The sequence below is a fragment of the Citrus clementina genome, unplaced genomic scaffold (genome assembly GCF_000493195.1).
Source record: "Citrus clementina cultivar Clemenules unplaced genomic scaffold, Citrus_clementina_v1.0 scaffold_5, whole genome shotgun sequence".
NCBI classification, from domain to species: Eukaryota; Viridiplantae; Streptophyta; class Magnoliopsida; order Sapindales; family Rutaceae; genus Citrus; species Citrus x clementina.
This window is the reverse complement of record NW_006262201.1, coordinates 30,891,196-30,914,815: the sequence shown is the minus strand read 5'-3', so window position 1 is coordinate 30,914,815 and position 23,620 is coordinate 30,891,196. Positions and strand designations below refer to the sequence as shown.

General features: G+C 38.6%; 1 pseudogene; it reads left to right on the top strand.

Moving 5' to 3' along the window:
* The first annotated feature begins 10,184 nt into the window (after positions 1-10,184).
* On the top strand, positions 10,185-13,842 carry LOC18040770 (annotated as a pseudogene).
* The last annotated feature ends 9,778 nt before the right edge of the window (positions 13,843-23,620 follow it).

Sequence of the window (23,620 nt, the reverse complement as noted above, 5' to 3'; positions counted from 1 at the left end):
GACATGCAGTTCCACAGATGTGACATCAATGTTATTATTTAGCACTGCAAGTATTTAATACACTCCCCACCTATGTGACAGACTGACAGGATTTGAACTCGAATTTTTTTTTTTTTTTACGAACACAAAAGAATTTTACAATCTTAACTAGATGGCAGTCACCCATGACTATAACTCACCATTTTGATGAAATTATTTATTTATAATAGAATGCTATATTCGAATTTTTTTTCTTGTTCCAGAAATTCGTGTTTAATTAATCTAACGTATGTTAAAGTTGCATGGTATTTCATAACGATGACTAACCTTCGATCTGAAGAATGAAGATGCCTAGAAGCAGCCAGTTATGACTGAAGGGATAATCTTAGACACTGCCAATTATGAATAATTAATCAGGGAAGGTCCCATTAGAAAGCGAAAGGACCACTGCAGACGACTTCCTTAGTCTAGTTCCGGGCTGTTGGGGCTGGTTCGCGTCTTCGAAAAGCCTGATTGGTCCGCGTTGAATAGCCTTGATATGGTACTCCTTTCATTTTCATTGAAATTTCTCATCAAATAGTTAAGTAGGGCCTCCACAGACATGCATGCAGCGCAAGACTCTATTATGGTCGTTTCATTATTTATCTGCATAATTTTTTATAAATATTTTTCATATAAAAATATTATAAACTACTATAAAATTGATTAACATATGTTAATCTAAAATATTAAAAAATTATATTAATTGAATATGATTTAAATTATTATAATATGTTATCTTATATATATTATTTGATATATTCATTATTTGTTTAACATTTATAATTTATAAGGACACAAATATAAAATATTAGTTTTCAAAATTTCTAAGTTAGAAAACAAACAACTTAATATTTATTTTTAAGGATTTAAAAAAAAAAAGAAAAAAAATAAACATCACCTGTTATTAGTCTCCAATGTGAAGATGCCTGGAAACTAGGGGTGGGCATTTTACCCGATCCGACCTGACCCGACCCGATAAATTTCGGGTTTGAGTCGGGATCGAAACTCGATCGGTTTGAAATTTACAAACCCGATCGGGTTGTGATCGGTTCGGGTCAAACCCGACCCGATCCGAATACCCGATCGAGTTCTAAAAAAAAAATATATATACTGACCCGAATTGACCTGATTTCAACCGATCCGAACTGACCCGAACTGACCCGAATTGACTCGAATGGACCCGAATTGACCTGAACTAACCCAAATTGACCCGAACTCAATCCTACCCATTTTAAATCCAACCCGATCCAACCCGAACATAACCTGAATTAATGACCCGATCCGAACCGGCCCTAAGATAGTTCGGGTCGGTTCGGGTCGGATCATTAATTCGGGTTATGTTCGGATTGTTCCTTGTCTAACCCGAACAACCCGAAACCCGATCGGATTGACCCGAACCCGACCCGAACCCGATTTTGCCCACCCCTACTGGAAATCTTATCAAATGAAGACTTGGTAAAGCATTTTGCTTACTGGAAATATTTCTTCAAGTGCTCGGCGTTCCACGACCTCTTCACATCTCGTCCGTCTGGGTATGCTAGTTTGTAAGCTCCTGGTCCAGTCGCTCGTATCACCATGTACAGGCCTTCCCATTTCGGACCAAGCACGCCATGAGAGGGATCCCTAGTGTTTTGATTCACCTTCCTAAGCACCCAATCCCTTGCTCTGAACTGCCTCATGCGTACTTTCTTGTTGTAATAACGCGCGACCCTCTGCTGACATTGGGCCACTTTCTGTGAGGCCCCTTCCCTTTTCTCCTCCAACAGGTCCAGGTTCAAGTAAATCTGCTCATCATTTTGCTCCTCATTAAAATGTTCTGTTCGATGCGTTCCTACTCCAATTTCTGCTGGGACTATCGCTTCATGGCCAAAAGCTAAAGCAAACGGGGTTTTCCCTGTGGCGGTTTTGTGAGTTGTCCGGTAAGCCCACAGTACTCCTGGTAGCTCGTCGACCCAAGCTCCCTTCTTCTCTCCCAATCTTGTTTTCAGGAGTTTCTTTATTACTTTGTTGGTTGCTTCCACTTGTCCATTTGCCTGGGGGTGCGCGGGGGTGCAGAACTTCAGATCTACCCCTAGGTTTCGGCAAAATTCTCTGAAGTTATTGTTGTCGAATTGCCTTCCATTGTCTATGATGATGGTATAGGGGATTCCGTATCTGCAGATGATATTTTTCCAAATAAAATCCGTCGTCTTCCTTTCCGTGATTTGGCTGAGGGTTCCCACTTCTACTCACTTGGTGAAGTAGTCTATTGCTACAATTGCATGTGTTGCCGCTGCTCGGCTTTTTGGTAACGGACCAATCAGGTCGATTCCCCATTGAGCAAAAGGCCATGGGGATGTCATAGTGGTCAGCTTTTCTGGAGGTTGTGCAGGAACCTCTGAGAAGCTTTGGCAGATTTTACAATTCCTTGCCATCCTTTTCGCATCCTGGTGCATGGTTGGCCAAAAGTATCCTTGCCGGAGTGCCTTGAAGGCTAAAGTTCTTGCTCCCGAATGATTTCCACATATTCCTTCATGAATCTCCCTTAGTACATAATCAGCCTCCTCCTTATCCAGACATCGCAAAAGTGGTAAGGTGAATCCTCGGTGGTAGAGCACCTCATCAAGTAGCGTGTACCTTGTTGCTCGGCATTTTAATTTTTTTGCTTGCCTTTTATCCTCCGGTAGAGTGCTATCGCGGATGTATGCGAGAATCGGGTCCATCCATGATTCTTCAGTGCTTACTCTCATTACCTCAACTTCCTCCCCTATACTCGGCGAGGTCCTTATCTCCAATGGAACTGACTTAGGTAACTTTGGGTCTACATTTGCAGCCATTCTTGCCAACATATCTGCTCGGTAATTTTCATTCTGAGATATCTGCTTTACCTCTACCTCTTTGAAGAGTTCGACCATTTGCTTCACCTTTTTCAGATAAAGCCCCAACGTTTCTTCCCTTACTTGGAATTGGTCGCAGAGCTGATTGCAGACTAGCTGAGAATCTGCTCGGATTTCTACCCTTTCAGCTCGTAGTGCGTGTGCAAGCCCGAGCCCAGTAATGAAGGCCTCGTATTCAGCTTGGTTATTTGTAAGTTAGAACTCGAATTTTATTGCATAGGATACCTCGACCCCTTCTGGGCTCCGTATTACAACTCCTGCTCCGGATCCCTGTTCACTACATGACCCATCAACCATCACCAGCCACACCCCCTCTGGTTTCTCCTGCTCTAATGGTTGTGCCTCCGGAATTTCTTCCCCTGGTATAACACGATCAACCATAAAATCAGCCAGGGCTTGGGCTTTGATTGCTCCTCGGGGCCTATAGGACAGGTCAAATTCGCTCAGTTCCACGGACCATTTTACTAATCGACCAGATGCATCTGGTTTCTGAAGCACTTACCGAAGGGGCTGGTCAGTCATCACAACGATCTGGTGGGCTTGAAAATATGGTCGGAGTTTGCGTGCTGCTGTTATTAGAGCTAGTGCCCACTTCTCCATTAGCGGATATCTGGTTTCTGCGTCTACCAGGGCATTGCTTGTGTAGTATACCAGGTGTTGCTTCCCTTCTTCTTCCCTGACTAAGACCAAGCTGGTAGCCCACTTAGAGATTGCCAAGTACAAAAGTAGTTGGTCACCCTCTCTCGGAGTTGATAGTAGCGGGGCGCAGGCTAGGTATTCCTTCAGCTGTCCAAATGCCTCCTCGCATTCTGATGTCCATTCCATCTTCCTCCATTTCTTTATGATATGGAAGAAAGGGTGGCATTTATCAGTGGCCCGTGAAATGAATCGGTTCAATGCCGCCAGTTTTCCCGTAAGGCTCTGCACCTCCTTAACTGTTCGTGGGGACTTCATTTCTATCACCGCCCGAATCTTTTCCGGGTTGGCCTCAATTCCTCGGTGACTCACCAGGTATCTCAAAAATTTGCCCGAGCTGACCCCAAATGCACATTTCTCCGGGTTCAGCTTCATTTCATACCTCCTCAGTAATTCGAAGGTCTCTTCCAAGTGCTTCACATGATCTCTCGGTTCCCTTGACTTTGTGATCATATCATCCACATATACTTCCATAGTGTGACCAATCAATGGTTTGAAGAACTTGTTCACTAGCCTTTGATAGGTAGCTCCTGCATTTTTCAGGCCAAAAGGCATCACCCTGTAACAAAACAAACCCATGTTAGTTATAAAGGTGGTGCTTTCCTCATCCTGCTCGTCCATGGGTATCTGGTTGTATCCCGAAAAAGCATCCATGAAACTGAGCAGACTATGACCCGCGGTTGAATCCACCAACTGATCTATTTTTGGTATAGGAAAGCTGTCCTTCGGGCATGCCTTATTGAGGTCTGTGAAGTCTACACACATTCTCCACTTCCCGTTGGCCTTTTTTACCAGTGCTACATTGGAAATCCACTCCGGGTACTTGGCTTCCCTTATAAATCCTTCTTTCAGCAGCTTTTCCACCTCGACATTTATGGCCTCGTATCTTTCCTGGTTGAAGCACCTCATTTTCTGCCTCATCGGCCTTGCTCCTCTCTTGATTGCCAACTTGTGGCAGGCTACCCTTCTATCGATTCCTGGCATATCCTCATGAGACCAGGCAAATATGTCTGCATGGGATTGTAGGCACTTCACCAGCTCGCCCTTTATTGCTTCGCCCAATTCCGACCCGATTTTAACCACTCTACTTGGGTCATTCCTGCTTACAATAACTCCCTCCAGCTTCTCAACAGGTTCTTGGCGACCATTTTTTGAATCCCCTCGGTTATCTAGAGAGGTAACCTGCAGTGTTTCCTTGGCTGCTGTAGCATAGCAGCTCCTTGCCATTCTCTGGTCTCCTTTTACTACGCCAATAACTCCATTTATTCTGTACTTCAATGCCAGATAGTGCGTGGACATTACACATTGGCTTATCCTTATGAAGGGTCTCCCCAGTATCATTTGGTAAGGACTTCTTTCTTCTACCACGACAAAATTCAGCATCATCGTTCTTTCAAACGGTTTTGACCCCACAGTAATCGGGAGTTCGATGATTCCCATGGGAGTTAACCGTCCTCCTCCAAATCCCTTCAAGGATGTATTCGTCCGCTCCAGCTTCAAGTCTGAAATCCCAATATTATCTAGGGCCGATTTAAACAGAATGTCTACTGAGCTGCCCGTGTCCACCAGTATTCGTCGCAATTCTGTGCTAGCCACCAATGCCCTAATCACCAGTGCATCCTCATAAGGATATGAAATGCCCTCTTCGTCGTCCTCTGTCCACATAATGGGAACTTGCCGTACTTTTGCCCTCTTGGCTGCTGGCAAATTGAGGAGCACCTCTTTGCTAGTCATGGCGTATCTTCCATAGTTCTTTCGTGCTCTATTTGAATCCTCGGCCAACGTTAGCCCTCCTGCAATCACACGGATGGTCGGCTGTTCTCGTTCCAGACCTCTCTCAACTCCTTCATCCTGTGCGTATTGCGATTCCATGACGGGGGACATTCCATCTACATACTTATCCAAGTACCGGTTCCTCACTAAATCCTCCACCTGAATCTTTAGGTCACGACATTGGCTGATAGTGTGACCGTGAGTGTCGTGGAATTTACAGAATCTGTTCTTATCCCGTCGGTGAGCAGGTTTTATTATAGGGGCTGGAGGGTACAGCAGGCCTCGTCCCTCGATCCTTTCATACAGTTCTTCCATGGAGATTTTTAATGGAGTGTACTGTCTATATGTCATACTCTGGTCAACCAATTGGACTGCTCGGCTATCATGAATGTCACCTCGGGCTGGTATAGCCGGTAGCTGCTCTGGTTGTCTCGACCTGGAATTAGTTGCATTTAACGCTCTAGGAGTGTTTTGATAAGGGTGGGCAGCCATCTGCCTTAATTCTCGCTGTCGCTCTGGGAACGGGGGGCGCGGAGGTTGAGCCCGGCTGTGTTGGAGCTGTTGTGATCTCGGAGTTATGGGGTAAGTGCGGGACCGAGCTGATACTCCGCCCATTACTGAAGATTCCCCAGCTCGCTTTCCCGACCCGCTCCCGTTCGGGGCTCTTCGTTCCTTTCGCCTCAGCTCTTCCAGCTGTTCACTTTTTATTCTTGCCGCTTTCTCCTCTTCGATTTCTATATCTCGCCTCGCCTGCTCATACCCCGCTGAGTAATTCTGTACTAGGGGGCTTCTTAAGTTATACCACAATCGGCCGATTCTTACACCTTCTTTTAATCCCCTCAACGCCTGCGGGTGATTACGAGCTCCCAGATCCAATACGGCTCGGTGATATCGTTTTACAAAATCTCGAAGGGATTCATGTTTCTCTTGTTTCATCCCCATCAGTTCCACTCTCGGGCTCGTCCTTCTAGGGTCAATGGGAACACCCTGCACCTTTGAGCTGGTGTTAGCCCCTGCACACCCGTCATGTCGTTGAAACGCTCGATGTGCACCAGCGGGTCACTTCGCCCAGAGTATTTGAGGTCGGAGAAGCGGAAGTCTTTTGGGATTACGGTACCCATGATCTCGATTGATAACGGAGACTCTTCATCTAACATTATTCTCCAGCTCGGGGGCTTTCTCTTGCCCTGCATCTCCTCCATCATCTGTGCCAATCTGCGCACCTCTCCCTCCAATTCTACAGCTCGATCAGGATCACGCGCAGCTATCTGATCTCGTTCCTGCTTGGCGTTATGCAACCGCTGTCTTAATTCTCCTTCATCAGCATTGGCTGCTCGGCCATCAATTTCAAATACCCGTCCGGGGTGAGGTTGGTCCCTCCCTTCATCCATCTGTTCTGCTGGAACCGGACCAGTACTTCTGTGGGGATGAACCCCATTAGGTTGGTCTGCTGGCGGAGGGATTTCCTCAACCTTACGCCTCCGGAGGCTGGGTCCTGCTCCAACTTCATCTCTTCCCACGGGGGTTTCACAATCCCTTCTACGTTCATCCCTCAGCTCTCCTAGTAGGGCCGCGAGAGTCTCCATTTGTTTCTCCATTCGCTCCAGCCGATCTTGCATCACCCTCTCTCGGGCTTCGTTTGTAATTTCCCGGAGAGTGATTGTCTCCACCGTTTCATTGTCCTTCCTCAAAACATTCTTCTTTGATACATCCATATCTAACCGTTCGCTGCTTCTCTGGTAACTACTAATTCGGTGGTAGCTTTTTATTCAGCTCCCCACAGACGTCGCCAAAATGTTGATGCTAAAATCTGCTCGCTCTTGGACCGACCAAATTCTTTCACCAACGTTTATGTTATCAGCTGCTGCTTGAACTACTGGGGTTGGAATCGCCCTCCTTTCTCTTATTAGACCTGCATTCACCAAAAATGGATCAGAGACGCCGGTGGTTTTGCCGGCGTAAACCCTCCGATGCCTAAGTTAGCACAAGATGTTTCACGAGAAAACGGTTCAATTTGGATTCAAGAACGACTTTTAATCTATTCGGAGTTTGTAAGAAAATGGCATTGGTTGCGATTTGGCAGTATTCTCCCTCTCTTTGGTTTTTCTGTCCCCTCCTTCATCGACTTCTTCCCCTTTTATAGCCGCTCTCCCCCCGTTTTCCTTCTCCATTCCTTCCCCTTTTCTCGGGTAGTGGCAACCCCTAGTGTGACTCTAACTGCTTTCTTCCCCTTGTTTTTCAGGTAACGGTAGCCCCTAGTGGGACTCTAACTGTTTTACTTTGGGCAAACGTGGGATCTCGCCTCCCCCTCAATAGTTCTGGATCGTGTGCCCACTCTCTGGGGGATGGGTATCGGCTCGGTATATGTCTCTGGTCGGTATACTTTTATGGTTGGTACTTGTTTCTGGTCGTCCCATGTTTGTAGAAGGCTTATTACCAGTGTTCTGCTCGTACCACTCGACTACTTCGGTGTGGGGTTGATGACATGGCCGAGCTGGTGTTTTTATTCACTTAACAACTCCCTTGTTCTTATTCATAGTTTATGAAGTTAATTAATCCGTTGTTATGCAGAGCAGAAAGCAAATAGTCAAGAGACACGATTGTTTCATCTAGTTAAAGTTAAAGAGGTAACCGCGCACGACCAAGAGCCTATTTAAACTGAAGAGCGCATCAGGTGAAGGGGTTAACAAAATGAACCAAAGCTTATACAAGATTTTCAGCCACTCTACCGGAAAATTACTCGACTTTAACTCATTCATTATTCGTCATTCTCATTTTTCTCCTTTTATACATAATTTCTGACTTAAGCATTGGAGGGTCTACGCCGGAACCCCACCGGCGTATCCTAACCGTGTTTTCTGGTTAGCAGGTATAGAAAGTTACGAACAGACTTGCGTTTGAGCTTGGATTCGTGCTGTAATTCCCCAAAAGAAACAAATTCAGTTGTTGAGATCGTTCTTCGGCACCAACACTTATTTATTGGAGATAAATTTTATAATTGGTAAAATTATTATCATATAATTTTTTCAATAAACTATTGTTATAAACTCTTTCCTTCTTTTAAACCTTCTAAAAAAAACATTTTCTTTAATACTCCTTTAAAATAAAAATAACTTTACATCTTTGGTTCATACAGATCTCATTTAATTTTTTATCTTTTAATCCCATTTTTCTCTCCTAACTTACTTAAACCGTAATCATTTTCTTAAATTCATTTTTTCCTTCTTTATTTTTTGAATGGTGATCTATAGATTTTTATTTTTTATTTTTTTGAAAAATGTTGATATATGGGTTACATATGTGACTGCATGTGTGAATTATTATACTTTACAGATTTATGCAATATCAAATTATCATACTTTATGCAATAGGTAAATTATTGATATTAACATAAAGTATAACAATTTGTTTTCTGTAATGTAAAATTTTATTAATCTTTTAAAAATTAAGATGAAAACTTGACTTGTATTATTGTCGACCTTGACTTCTATTATTGTCGACCTTTAGCTACTATGAGTTCATAATACTTAGTGTGAGATATCAAGAAATATCTTATGGTATATACCTATTAGTTCTAAAGACACAAAAAAGTTAATTTTTTTAATCTATGTTATACAGTTATATACACAACAAATTATGTTATACATTTGTGGTGAATTCGATCATAGTTAGTTTAATTTATGTCTAAAAGCTTAATATAATTCTTTCACGATCTTAACTTCTCCTAAGCAGGAGTTAGTTTAATTTATGCTTCAAAGTTTATGTATGATTCTTTCAACTTGTCCTAAGCAAAAGTGCATCCTAACTCACTCCCTCTAAAGGAAAGTACCAATCAAACTGTCATCCACCGTCAGATTCATCAGTGAAATATATATAACAAAACTTTTCAAAGTAATCATCTTAATCCGTGGATAAGTAATAGGCTTTGGTAATTTGATAATTAATAATTATTTTTAACACTGAAAAATGTGTTGTATAATTATTACTTTAAGAATTTCATTTGATTGAGTTTCTTTTTCTTGTTTTGAATCTGGTCATTTGATGAAAGTTCGCCGGCGAATAATAATTCCTGCTAAAGAGATGACTTTCTTAAGTCTAATTCCGTGCTGTTTGGGCTGGCCGCGTCTTTGAAAATTAATTAAGTAGGGCCTCCACAGACATGCACGACTTTTTTATGGTCGTTTCATTATTTAACTTTATAATTTTTTATGAATATTTTTTATATAAAAACATCATAACTGTAATAATATTAATTAATATATACGAATTCAGAATATAAAAAGATTGTATTTAATTAAAAATTATTTAAATTATGATATTATATTATCTTATTTATATTCTTTGAGACATTTATTATTTGTTTAACATTTATAATTTGTAAAGGTACAAATATTAAAATATTAGTTTTCAGATTTTTTAAGTTAAAAAAAATAATATTTATTTATATGAATTTAGACACAAAAAAGATAAATATATCATTCAAATTCAGACATTTAACTTTATTAATTAGGTCTATTTAAGTTTTTTTTTTAAAAAAAAAAACACCTCCTGTTCTTAATCTCCAATACGAGGATGCCAGGAAACTATCAATGATCCGCGTTGTACAGACTTCCTTGGTTTCTTAGACTTCACCAATGGTCTTTTGTTTGACTTTTCAATTTCATTGGTCTTTGGTTATTTAGCTTAATGAAAATCCAATCCCAATACAACTATACAAGTTATGTGAATGGGATTCGAACCTAAAATTTCTTATTTTTCAACATAAGAAATAAAATTTCTTATTTTTCAACATAAGAAATTTTACCATCTCAATTAAATGTGACCCACGACTTTTCTAATATGTTAACTCGTCTTGTATTCATCATTAATCCTGTTTACTTCTAGTTGGATGCTTGTGCCTTAATTCAGCCTCTTGACATTGGAACTCAAAATTTTCAGAATTGAAGAGCAAGGGGAAGATGCCGATTCTGCTCGTATTATTTGGCCCGAGAACTAGAAGCACAGTTAACCTGCTTCACCTTTTTTCATTTCTATCTTTAGTTCTGTTACAAAGTTCGTCAGAGGCGGCTAAACTTGACTCCAATAATTATCTCTACCATGCCTGCCCACGAGAAAACAATACTGCTTCGGGCGACATATTCATGTATAACCTTGCGACACTCAAGGAAAAGCTCTACAATGAAGGTGGCCGTTCTCTCTACAACGAGACAACTGAAGGGGATTACCCAGACAAAGTTTATGGTATTTACAATTGTAAATTCGACGTTTCTTATGAGGCATGCCAAGACTGCATACAAGTTGCATTCGATACCATTGCGAAAAATTGTACTGGCGCCAAGGTGGCTATTGTATGGTATGATCAGTGTATGGTGCGCTTCTCTAACAATTCTTTTCCCTTTTCGCTAAATACATCGGAAACTGTATACCTACGGAATATAATGAACGTTACTGACCCTTATAAGTTCTCTAATATTTTGGCTCAGTCCTTCAGTGATCTAATTCAAAATGCAACCTCAAGGGATTCTAACTCAAAATATGCAGCTGCAGCCCAAATAGTTAACGCCTCTAGCATTGACAGAATTTGGACTCTAGTGCAGTGATACCATATCTGTCTAGATCTGACTGCAATATTTGCCTGCGCGCTACTGTTTCTCGACTTTCATCCTGCTGCTACGGAAGGCGAGGTGTTAGAGCCCTTTCGCTAAGTTGTGTCATAAGATACGAGATGTACCCTTTCTTTGAGGACCCTACGGCTCCCATCTATCCACCTAATAAGACGAATGGTAGCTCCGACGGTGAGTTCGTAAATCTCAGGTTCCTTAATTTTATATAAATTAAACATAACATAAGATGTAGAAAGAGTTTTCCTCAGAGATTCTTTAACTTGGCTATATGTTAGATTCGGGAAAGAAGAAAACGAGGGAAAGCAGAACATGGATTGCAATCGGCGCCACTGTATCATCAATTATAGTACTTGTGCTATTTAGTTTTTTACTTCGGTGTATAAAGAGAAGAAAGGAAAGGGTCAAAGGTAACTCGACCACTCCCTTGTTCTAATTCATAGTTTACGAAGTTAATTAATCCGTTGTTTTGCAGAGGAGAAAGCAAATAGTCAAGAGACAGGGCTGCTTCATCTAGCAGACGGTAGACTTGGCAACGACTATACGTATGATGCTTTACGAGGACAGAAGCAGGAAGAATCTCAAGAGTTCCCTTTGTTTCCGTTACATCTCGCAGTTGAAGCTACGCAGCATTTCTCTGATGAAAATAAGCTTGGAGAAGGCGGATTTGGGGCTGTTTACAAGGTAATTATAAAGGGATGCTTAAGGTCGTATTTCATATCAAGGTATTATATTATTTAAGTTATAATTACTGTAAAAAGAAAAAAAATTATAATTATAAAATAAAATTTTTGACAAGTACATATGATTTTTAAATGATAATTTTGATAAAAATTATAAAAAAAAATATAATTTTTTCATCATACAAATGTGAGATTAAATTAACTTAGTTTCTAAGCAATAATTTACTAAACATTTTAGTATAAATTAACTTAGTTTCTAAGTAATAATTTACTAAACACTTTAGTACAGTTGCTTAAAAAAGCAACTATTAATCATACCAATCCACTTTTACTGTACGCTTGTTTAAATATACATAAGTATTCACCGAATGCAGTATTTGGAAATGAGTTCATGTCAGCGGAAACTTGCGTTTTCCGTACGCATACAAAACTTTCACGGTAACAATAATGGAAAGTTGCTTGCAGGGTAAATTAGCAGATGGCAAGGAAATAGCAGTGAAGAGGCTCTCAAGAACATCTGGGCAAGGCCTACAAGAGTTCAAGAATGAAGTTACTCTAATCGCCAAATTGCAACATAAAAATCTTGTGAGGCTGTTCGGCTGCTGCTTAGAGGAAAATGAATCACTGCTTATATATGAGTACATGCCCAATAAAAGCCTTGATGTCTTCCTCTTTGGTTTGTTTCTCAGACTTTCTATTTCCTTAATTGCTAGTTGTTAAGTTGTGCAAATAGAACCTGTGGTTGTTTTGTGTAATTCCAGCTTGTATAATTGAAGTGGCCCTGTTATATGGTTTGCACATTATATGCCCCCTACTAGGCACTATGGCAATTGTAGCCAAGTCTTTCCATTTCCTATTATTTTCCCCGCTTCCTTTCCATAGAAGAGTAGATGACAAAGTAGCTAATCAGGTTAAATGCTGTGTCTAATTCATTATCAGATTCAACGAGGAGTGTACAACTGGACTGGAAACGACGCATAAGCATCATTAATGGAATTGCTCGGGGTCTTTTGTATTTACATGAGGACTCTCGACTCAAAATTATTCATCGTGATCTCAAAGCTAGTAATGTTTTACTCAATCATGAGATGAACCCGAAGATATCAGACTTTGGGATGGCTAGGATATTTGGTGGAAACCAAAGTGAAGCTAATACCAATAGAATTGTTGGAACATAGTAAGTGCATTCCATTCCCACCTCTCTCTGTTTTCTCTGTTTCCAATAATTAATTTGCTAACAGTATTCTATTGCATTTGGTTTGAATATGTGACCTCATGATCATGTCACCAGATTCAAAATACGGAGGTCACATAGGTCATTAGCTTTTCTATGGCATTTGATCTTATGTTGTTCTGTTTTCAAACAGTGGATACATGGCCCCAGAGTATGCTATGGAAGGATTATTTTCCGTAAAATCAGATGTTTTCAGTTTTGGCGTTCTACTGCTAGAAATCATCAGTGGGAAAAAGAACACTGGGTTTTATCTATCTGAACTTGGTCAAAGCCTCCTTTCTTATGTAAGTGACTTTCTATCTTTCTTTCTGAAGAATAATATCCAATGATTTTGAGTCTCACCTTTGTTTATGACCTGTATAACAATATTATAGACATGGAAACTATGGTGTGAAGGAGAAGCATTGGAGCTGATGGAACCAGTACTCAAGCAGTCATGCGTTGCTGCTGAACTTTTGAAATTTATCCATATTGGATTATTATGTGTTCAAGCAGACTCAGCAGACAGACCTACCATGTCTTCTGTGGTTGTTATGTTAGCAAGCGATACTGTAACACTTCCTCAACCAACCGAACCTGCATTTTCTGTAGGCCGAAATGTTGCAAGGCCAGGTCAATTCTCATCGGGTGCCGAAGTTTGCTCTGTTAATGAGGTTACTCTTTCAAATGTGACACCTCGTTGACTTGCCCATCAATTCCAGTTCATTCACTCCGTTGAAGATAAAAGCAAAGCGTGTTTAAGGTTTTGAAGTTTAGATTTTGAAGTCCTGGCAATGATAAAACTACAAGAAATTATTACTTACGGTAGGTCCAGCAGCAGCTCTTGATTATCCAATACAAACATTTGTTCTCCTTCTACACTGCATGAACTATTGGCTATTGCAAGATTGTACATGGTTAACTAGTCTGAATACACATTTTATTTTGCCTTATGTTTTATTATATTACACCGGTGAAATAAAAGAAACTGAATTGGATTTATGCAGCAAAGAATTCAAAAAAATTATCTATGAAAAAGGAAAAAAAAAAAAACTCCAATCATATGCAAAATTTCAGGTTTTGACAGTGGTGAAACCATGTTAAGGCCTGGTAGGATTTCCCTCAAGCATTTTTGGGCTCCCCGGGGCGCGGAGGCGGGAGGGGGGGGGGGGGGGTTGGGGTTTAGCTAGTGAAGTGTTTAAAGGAACTCTTGTATGTTAACAGCACCACTGTTAAGTGTATAAGCTGAAGCTGCTGAGCTGGCTGATGACGTGCTGAGCTGGATTGGGTGGTTTTTTTGTTTTGATTAAGTTGTAACGATTTATCCAGCTGGCATGTTATGATTGGAAGGCTGATTAGTTCGTTAACGTTGCAGCTTTGAGCTTTGCTTTTGTAATCAGTTTTCAGTGTAACTATAAATAGTGGTTAACACAATCATAATGAATAATTCCAGATTTTAATCAATAAGAGTTTTCTCAGTTAAAGTTTTCTTTCACTTTCTCTTTTGCCAAACACCTTTATTGATTCTAATATGGTATCAGAGCAAACACTTATGTCTGGATCCAATCATATAGCTTCCTCCTCACTCTTATTTCACTTTGTTCAACCTGTAAAGCTCAACATATCAAACTATCTAGTGTGGAAGGCTCAAGTTAGAATATCAATCATTGCTAATGGACTTGAAAGCTTTATTAATGGTGAGAATGTGTGTCCAGAACGTTATCTCACTGAATCAACTCAAGAACTTGGAAGATCTGGAGCTGAAGCTTCACAGAAACAAAAAAATCCAGATTATGCTTTATGGATGAAAACCGATAAGCTTCTGCAGAGCTGGATGCTGTCGTCAATGGTGGATAACGTGTTAATCATGGTGATCAACTGTGAAACATCACTTGAGCTTTGGGAGATACTTACCGAAATCTTCATGTCACAATCTAAAGCGAGGTATCTGCCTTTGAAGATGCAACTTCAATCAACAAAGAAAAGATCACTCTCAGTAAGTGATTATTTTAATAAAATGAAGAAAATTGCTGATAGTTTGGCCATCAGAGGTAATTCAGTTACTTTAAATGAATTGATTATGCACTTGCTTACTGGATTAGATGATAACTATGAGTCTTTAGTTACAAATATACTTACTAGACTGGAAAAAGAGAAACTCACTGTTGAGGAGGTGTATTCTATGATGCTTAGTCATGAAACTAGGTTAGAAATGAGCAAAGGAAAATCTCATAATGAATCTCTGCATGATATGACAACAAATTTTGCTCAGAAGGGCCAAGGTTATAATAGATCTGGATATAATCAGAAAAATGTAGGTGCTGGTACTTTTAGTGCTTATGATAATATTCAGAACAGTAGTACTGGTCCTGGAAAAGATGTGTGTCAAATCTATTTCATTCCATGCCATGTCACTTATAAGTGTAAACACAGGTTCAATCAGGGTTTTATTCCGAGAAACATAGGTTTTGATGCATTTAGGCCAAGAGGTGGAGGTCAGAATTATAGAGGATTTCCTGAAAATAATCAAAATTATTTTGGCAGAGGTTCTGGGTACAATGGTTCTGGTTTTGGATCTGGATTCAGGCCTAATTTTCCTAGACAAACTAGACCTTTCTTTGGTTATGTTGCTTATCATAATCCAGGTATCATGAATCCTCAAGGTGTTTTTGATTTTCAAAGTGCAAATGGTGCATATAATGGGGCTCAAACAGCAAACATGTATGCTGGAAATATTGGTATTCCTCATAATGTACCTCCCTCTGCACAATTGGCAAACTATAGCAGTGTAGTTGATCCAGCCTGGTACCTTGACTCTGGAGCAACTAATCACATTGCTCAAGATGCAGGTATACTATCTAAATACTCAACTTACCATGCCTGTGAAAAACTGCATGTAGGAAATGGTATGGGATTGCCTATTCATAATGTTGGATCTGATGCTATTAAAACCTTGCCTACAAAACCTATTTACCTGAATCATGTTTTACATGTACCTACAATTACTAAAAACCTTATCAGTGTTTCCAAATTACTTGCTGATAACAATGTTTTCATTGAATTTTACAACCATGTCTGTTTCGTTAAGGATAAGAACTGAAGGATCACATTGCTCAAGGGGATTGCTAAAGGAGGTCTTTATCAAGTTTCAAGTTTAAATGCAGTATGTGATAACTCAAGTCCTGTTATTCCAGTGTCGACCTCATCTGAGTCTGTTTTTAATCCAATAAGTCCATTGTCAGCAGTTTTAGTGTCTATGTTTACTCAATTGAATTCCTTTGATATTGAGACTTCTCCTCTTATGGCTGTAAATAGTCCTCAATTCAATAAGAATGCCTCTATGGCTCATGTTGCTTCATGTAATAAGACTGTTGATTATAGTTTACTGCACAAAAGAATGGGTCATCCCACAATTCATGCTTTAAAACAAATTATGAAATGCCTGGATTCAACTTCTGTTCATTCCAAATACTCAAAATCACAGTTTTGTGATGCTTGTCAACTAGGCAAGGGTTACATGTTTCCAATATGCAGCATTTTCCTTCAATAGAAACCTCAACCACTCAGCCCCTTGAATTGTTACATGTTGATCTTTGGGGACCAGCTCCCATTACCTCTTCCCAAGGATACTCCTACTATCTATCTATCCTAGATGACTACACCCGATACACTTGGATATTTCCTCTTACTGCAAAATCTAAAACTCTGTCAGCCTTTGTTGACTTCAAAAACATGATTGAAAATTGTCTGAATTTGATAATCAAATGCTTACAATCTGATTGGGGTGGGGAATTCAGGCCTTTTGTGTCATATCTCTCTGAACAAGGCATATAATTTAGACATCCATGCCCTTATATACATCACCAAAATGGGAAAATAAAGAGAAAACATAGACATATTGTTGAAACAGGCCTCACACTTCTTGTCGAAGCTCACTTGCCACTCAAATTCTGGTGGAATGCATTTCATACAGCCACATATCTCATTAACAGACTTCCTACACCTATTCTCAACAATAAATCACCATTTGAGAAACTATTTCACAAACCACCAGATTATACATTGATGAAAGTTTTTGGTTGTTCCTATTACCCTTATCTCAGACCTTATAATCATCATAAGCTCCAGTTCAGAAGTGAAAGGTGTGTCTTCCTTGGCTATAACTCACTTCACAAAGGTTATCAGTGTCTTCATCCTTCTGGAAGGGTCTATATAAGTAATCATGTTACCTTTGATGAGTCCTCTTTTCCATTCCAGTCAGTTGAAAAATTTTCTACAAAGTCATGTTCTGATTCTTTACATGAGTCTACTTCTTCCAATCCTCTTGTCTCATTCACATTATCACAGACTGCTGCACAACTTGATAGATCTTTCTCTCAATCTGCACCTTCAGCAATTGCTTTACCTTCCACCTCAAACCTGTCCAGTTCAGAAAATCAATTGTTGTCTCATACTCCTAGTCCTATAAATCAGCAATCATCTTCTCAACCTCTTCATCATCTATCTTCACCTTCACAACCCATAATTGGACATTCCATGACTACTCGATCCAAAATGGGAATCTTCAAACCAAAAAAGGCCTATCTAGTTGAATGTAATCCTAAGCCAACAGAACCACTTATAGTTTCAGCTGCTCTAAGTGATCCAAAGTGGCTTCAAGCAATGCAAGAAGAATATCAAGCCTTAGTTAAAAATCAGACTTAGACACTTGTTCAGCCTACATCTCATGTCAAAGTTGTAGGAAACAAGTGGGTATTTCGAATTAAACATAATGCAGATGGTAGTGTTTCAAGGTACAAAGCCAGACTTGTAGCAAAGGGTTTCCATCAAACTCAAGGCATTGATTATAATGAAACATTTAGTCCAGTGGTGAAGGCTTCTACAGTTAAACTTATTTTGAGTTTGGCTGTTCTTAATCACTGGTCAATGAGACAAGTTGACATAAACAATGCTTGTCTCAATGGCTATCTTACTGAAGAAGTGTATATGCAGCAACCTCAAGGCTTTGTGGATCAATCTAAACCTACACACATCTGTAAACTTCAAAAGACATTATATGGTCTCAAACAAGCCCCTAGAGCTTGGTTTGATAGATTAAAAACAGTCTTAACTAATCAATGGGGCTTCAAGAATTCCAAGTCTGATAATTCTCTATTTTTTCAGAGGATTCAAGGTCATCTCTTGCTGGTATTAGTCTATGTGGATGACATTATTGTAACAGGTTCAACAAGTCATTACTAATCTGCAGACTACATTTGCTCTAAAAGACCTTGGAGAATTGCATTATTTTCTTGGTATTCAAGTTACCAAAACTGACACAGGGTTACATCTCTCTCAGACAAAGTATATAGCTGATCTTCTCAACAAAGTTAAGATGCAAGATTGTACTCCTTGCTCTACTCCAATGGCTGCCAATGTTCCACTTACCAAAACTGACAATGAATTCTTTGCTGATGCAACTTTGTATAGAAGCACAATTGGAGCTCTTCAGTATGCTACCTTGACCAGACCTGAGATAGCATTTCCAGTCAACAAACTCAGCCAATTTCTAGCTACACCAATAAATAATCACTGACAAGCATGCAAAAGGATTCTTAGATATCTAAAGGGTACATTGCATATGGGATTAAAGTATTCTAATCAAGGTCCCTTACACATAGATTGTTTCAGTGATGTAGACTGGGCAGCTGATAGAGATGATCGAAAATCAATTGCTGGATATTATGTTTACTTTGGTCCTAATCTGATTTCTTGGTGTTCAAAGAAACAAGGAGTGGTGTCCAGGTCTAGCACTAAGTCAGAGTATCGAGCTCTAGCAAAGGCTACATCTGAAGTTTTGTGGCTTAAGTCCTTGCTGACTGAAATTGGTATTTCTCTTGTCTCTACTCTTGTCATTTGGTGTGATAACCAAAGTGCTGCTGCCTTAGCAAGCAATCCCAAATTCCACTCCCGAACTAAACACATAGAACTTGATGTTCATTTCTTGTGAGAAAAGATTGCTAATAAGAGCTTCCAAGTTAGTTATGTTCCCAGTTCCCATAACTCAGCTGATATCCTTACAAAAGCTTTAGCTTATCACCCTTTTCATTATCTGAAAGACAAGCTCACCCTGACTACACCAGGTTGAGCTTGAGGGGGGATGTTAAGTGTATAAGCTAAAGCTGCTGAGCTGGCTGATGACATGATGAGCTGTTGAGCTGGATTGGGTGGTTATTTGGTTTTGATTAAGTTGTAACGATTTATCCAGCTGGCACATTATGATTGGAAGGCTGATTAGTTCGTTAACGTTGCAGCTTTGAGCTCTGCTTTTGTAATCAGTTTTTAGTGTAACTATAAATAGTTGTTAACACAATCATAATGAATAATTCCATATTTTAATCAATAAGAATTTTCTTAGTTAAAGTTTTCTTTCACTTTCTCTTTTGCCAAACAGCTTTATTGATTCTAATAACCACCAGCCCTCTTGCATGCTAAGAATTGCATCATGTGTTCAGTGTCATGCTTGCTTTGTTAAAGCTGTTCACAGTGAAAATGGATGCAACTTTGGGCGATATGCGCGGGGAGCAGAAAATGATGATGTACCCGCGTAGGTGATTGGCCATATGCAAATTCAAGCTTTAAGTTATACCTTTGAATGGATCAAGCCTTTCATTTCCAAAATTTCTTCAGGGATGAAAACCAAATGATCTTACTATGTTGCACAAGCGGCACCAGACTATAATCTCAATAACTGGGCCACACCTATTTCAATTTGTACCATCCACACTGAAATATCTGAGAATAACTCCGTTGGCTCCAAAGGTTGATTCCTAATGAATTATGACACCGACATTGACCACTCAAATTCATTCACATATTTACATTTACATGATAACTTCTATTACCTGATCCTTTTGCTAATTCCACACGTCCAAAATTTGTATAGTTATATAGAGATCTTAGAAAGGTATATATGAGGACAAAGGGAGGGAGACTTTGCGGTGATTCTTCTGCACACAATCTTAGCGTTTTCATATTACCCATAATTCTGACCAGGTTCAAATCCGGCAAATTAGGTGAATTGTGAACTTGTTCACTCGAATCTCTGATGCTCACGGGCAAAGGAAAAGCCAGTATTGTGAATACCACACAAGCATGTGTTTGAGCCTAAGTAGCAGGCGTACTAAGTAATCTCAATGCCAACGTGCATGTAGACAACAAGAGAAAGAGGAGTAGTGTTACTCTCTTTGCTTTGTAATATACGCAGTGACGTCATGGAAATTTGAGTGATCAAGTGAGGGTTTGAGTTTATGAGTTTGCATAATATGGAAATAATATAAATTAATAGTAAAATATGGAAATATAAAACATAAATAATAGGTCTGGATATACTATTAATTTACACTTGAACTAGCATATATCCAGACCTATTATTTATGTTTTATATTTCCATATTATACTATTAATTTATTAGACTTGGAAAATGCTGGAGTGTTTTTACTCAAGCACTATGTAAACGCACCGTTTCATTGCTTATTTTTAAATAATATTTAATATAATTTTTTGTCTTGACCATATCTTAAGTTCATGATTGTCAATAATTCTATCACAAAGTTGGTCATTAGTCCTTCATAAACTGTAATTCCATCACGAGCTCGCATGCTTTTATGATAGACGTTATTTTGTCCACAATCTATCACAAAATATTTGTCATCTCTGTTGGTAGTTGGTGTTGATCATGAACTTATTTTATTTTTATTTGACTTAATTATTTCTATTTTATTAGAATGCATAAAATTATTGATTGTGAGTAGGTAAAAAGAACATAATCATGTTAAGATAGATATTTTTTTAGATATAAATTATTTAAAATTTTTTAAAGAATATGTATTTGTTATCTATTTCTGTTGTTCGTTGTTTTCTTTATTTTCTCTTTTTTTTTTAATTATAAAAGCAAGGTTCTTAAAATTTTAAAATCCATATTCATGATAAACAATATAGACAAACATAATACTAAAATAATGGAGAAAATTAAATATAAATATTAGCCTGTTACAAAGTTCAAAAGGCAAGTAAGTTTTTTTAGGTTAAAATCAAGTAACCTTAATTTATTAATCAATGCCTCTGTGGCATCATCACTCCATCCATCTTACAATTTCTCTATGCATTTAAATTGTAAAATGCTCAAATGTTTTGAACGCTGATTATTTTATCATGTTCACTCATTGTCATGATTAGCTTCAATATTGTATCCATCTTCACAATACAAGATTTCAAACAATCCAATAACACGTTAAGTTCATACCGATCATCTTCACATCTAATTAATATTTCTTCTTTTAGACTTATTGGTCTGTTCTTGAATTTTTCATCTTCTACATACTCATTCATCATTTTATTCTAGAGATATATGTTATGTGTGGGCGTATAGCAATAACTTGGAGTACAAGTCTTATTTTCAATTTTTGGCAAAAGTTTCTCGCTCTTTGACTTTACTTTTTTTGAACAATTGTTTCTCCAAAAAATATTGAAAAAAATAATATTGAAACATACAAAACTTTCCACTGCATTTTAAATCTTGAGAGTTTGGTTAATAACATAACAATAATTCTTAATTCCCATACATAATTTTTTACAATTACTCAAAATATAGATATGCGTAAATAAAAAAAATTGATGAAAAATAAATGTGCCTGCATTCAAACAGAAGAAATGAATTTTAATTGATCAACAGAAAAACCGGCAATAACAGTGGGAGTTGAGAAGATTTTTGAAAGATCATAAATTTGAGAAATAAAGTGACTGGAATGAGTTACGAGTTTTGTACAGCTCAACAAGTCTACGATATGTTAATTTTCAATGTCAGAAATTAATAAGATATTGGAATTAATGAAGTCTATAAATTGACTATGACCTTCAAAATTCGTTAATTTGTCACTTCCACCCAACACTTTATATTAGATAGGTGTTTCCCATTTTGTGAAGCTTTAATTTGAGTTCTCTGCCATTTCCCATTTTGTGCACTAACAGAGTAGAAGCACATGGTTTGGACTCCCTCAATTCCAATCCTCATCGTGTAATTCAGCTAAATTTTCTCCAATCGCTTTCTCCTCTCATATTTATTTTCCCAGAAGCCAAACAGACAAGTTACATACAGTACCGAGGAAAAAATTATTTTAGAAAAAGGGAAAATGCCCATTTGGCCAACCCACAATCATGAGCTTCTTCCCGACATGTTATCTTTGTTAACAATGATGCTCATCACAAACTTAAACAGCTGGATGATGTTGTTCGCGGAGGTGTTGGGCTCTGAATATGCAGGCATAGCAACCCTTGCTCCAACCTTAGTCTTGGTCTGGGGATTCAGCATCAGAATCGAATCAGCTTCTTCGATCTTTTACTGGGAACAATACGCAGTAGCTTTATCTCATGTCTGCACACAAAGCATGCGAGCCGGCGTTCTGCTCTCTTTAAGCATCAATGTGTATTATTTTCTTCTCTCGATTTACGTACCTTTGTTGCTCAACTTCTTTCGTGGTGCTTTTCGTAGTGCAGATTTGGGTCCCGCACATCGTTTCTGGATGGAAAATGTTATGGATTTATCACGAGGTTATAGCTGCTGCCGTCCGTGGAGAGCACGGGCTGTCTGATGATGGCTTGATTATGACCTTGGCAACGATTGTTTTGTTGGTGGATAATTATGTGATCATGGGTGAGGTTGCGTTCTGGCAAACGGAAATAACCAGACGGGACGATATGCTTAATTAGAAGAAGCTGCCTTGTTACTTACGGTACTGGATCCATCCATGCATTCGGCACCTCAACTACTTATGTTTAAGATTAGAGAGGTTTAAAAAAACATCTTTAATTTTCTGCACTTGTCTTTCTTTAGAGCTAGCTGATAAGAAACTCTAAACTAGCTTCTTATTTTGGTTTTTTTGCTTTGCAAATGATGATATTAGCCCTTATTATAATCAACTTCATTTTAATTCATATATATGCCTTTTGAACCTCTCAGATTTCATTCTTAGTTTCAGTTTTCTTCATGCTTATATTCTTGGAAAAATAATTGTATTTTTTTGGTTTTCCAAACGATGGGCATAAGTTTGTTAAATGGCCAGAATATTAACAGCAGTAATTAAGCGTCGCTAAGCAAGTTTTCTTTTTCCCCTTTTTCAAAAGATAGGAAGTGAGAATATCCAAACAACAAAGACAGCTAGTCCTAGGGAACAAAAGCAACATATGAGGAGCTTGCTTGTACTAGGTAGTGGGAACAAGTTGAAAGCTCTTGCTGCTCAGAAAAGTGTTAATGTTATCACAAATGTTTCAAGTAAGCATTCTTGCATAATTTTTCTTCCATCCTTTTACTAATCTGCCCATACTACCCCTTAAGCTGTTCTAGAAGCCATTTTAATAAATGCCTTAATTTTTATTTTCAATTCAAGCGAATCTGCAATTCTTCAAATGTAGTCTACTTACTAGTCTGTTGCATTCTCTTTTCAGCAAGACCACGCAGCTCAGATAATGCCCCAGAAAACAGAAACTGAAGAGGGGAAATCTATTGGATTGGCGGCCATTTCGTGAAGGATTCTTGTGATTTGCAGAGTTGTATATGGATGAATTATCTGGAAGAGAATACTAGTTAGAAGTTAGCTCACATATACAGAGGCAAAAGGCAGCCTTTTTGGCCATTTTTCTATAGAATTTGTGTAATCAGTTTACCCTCTAACCTAATTTTCGAGTAAATATATATATATA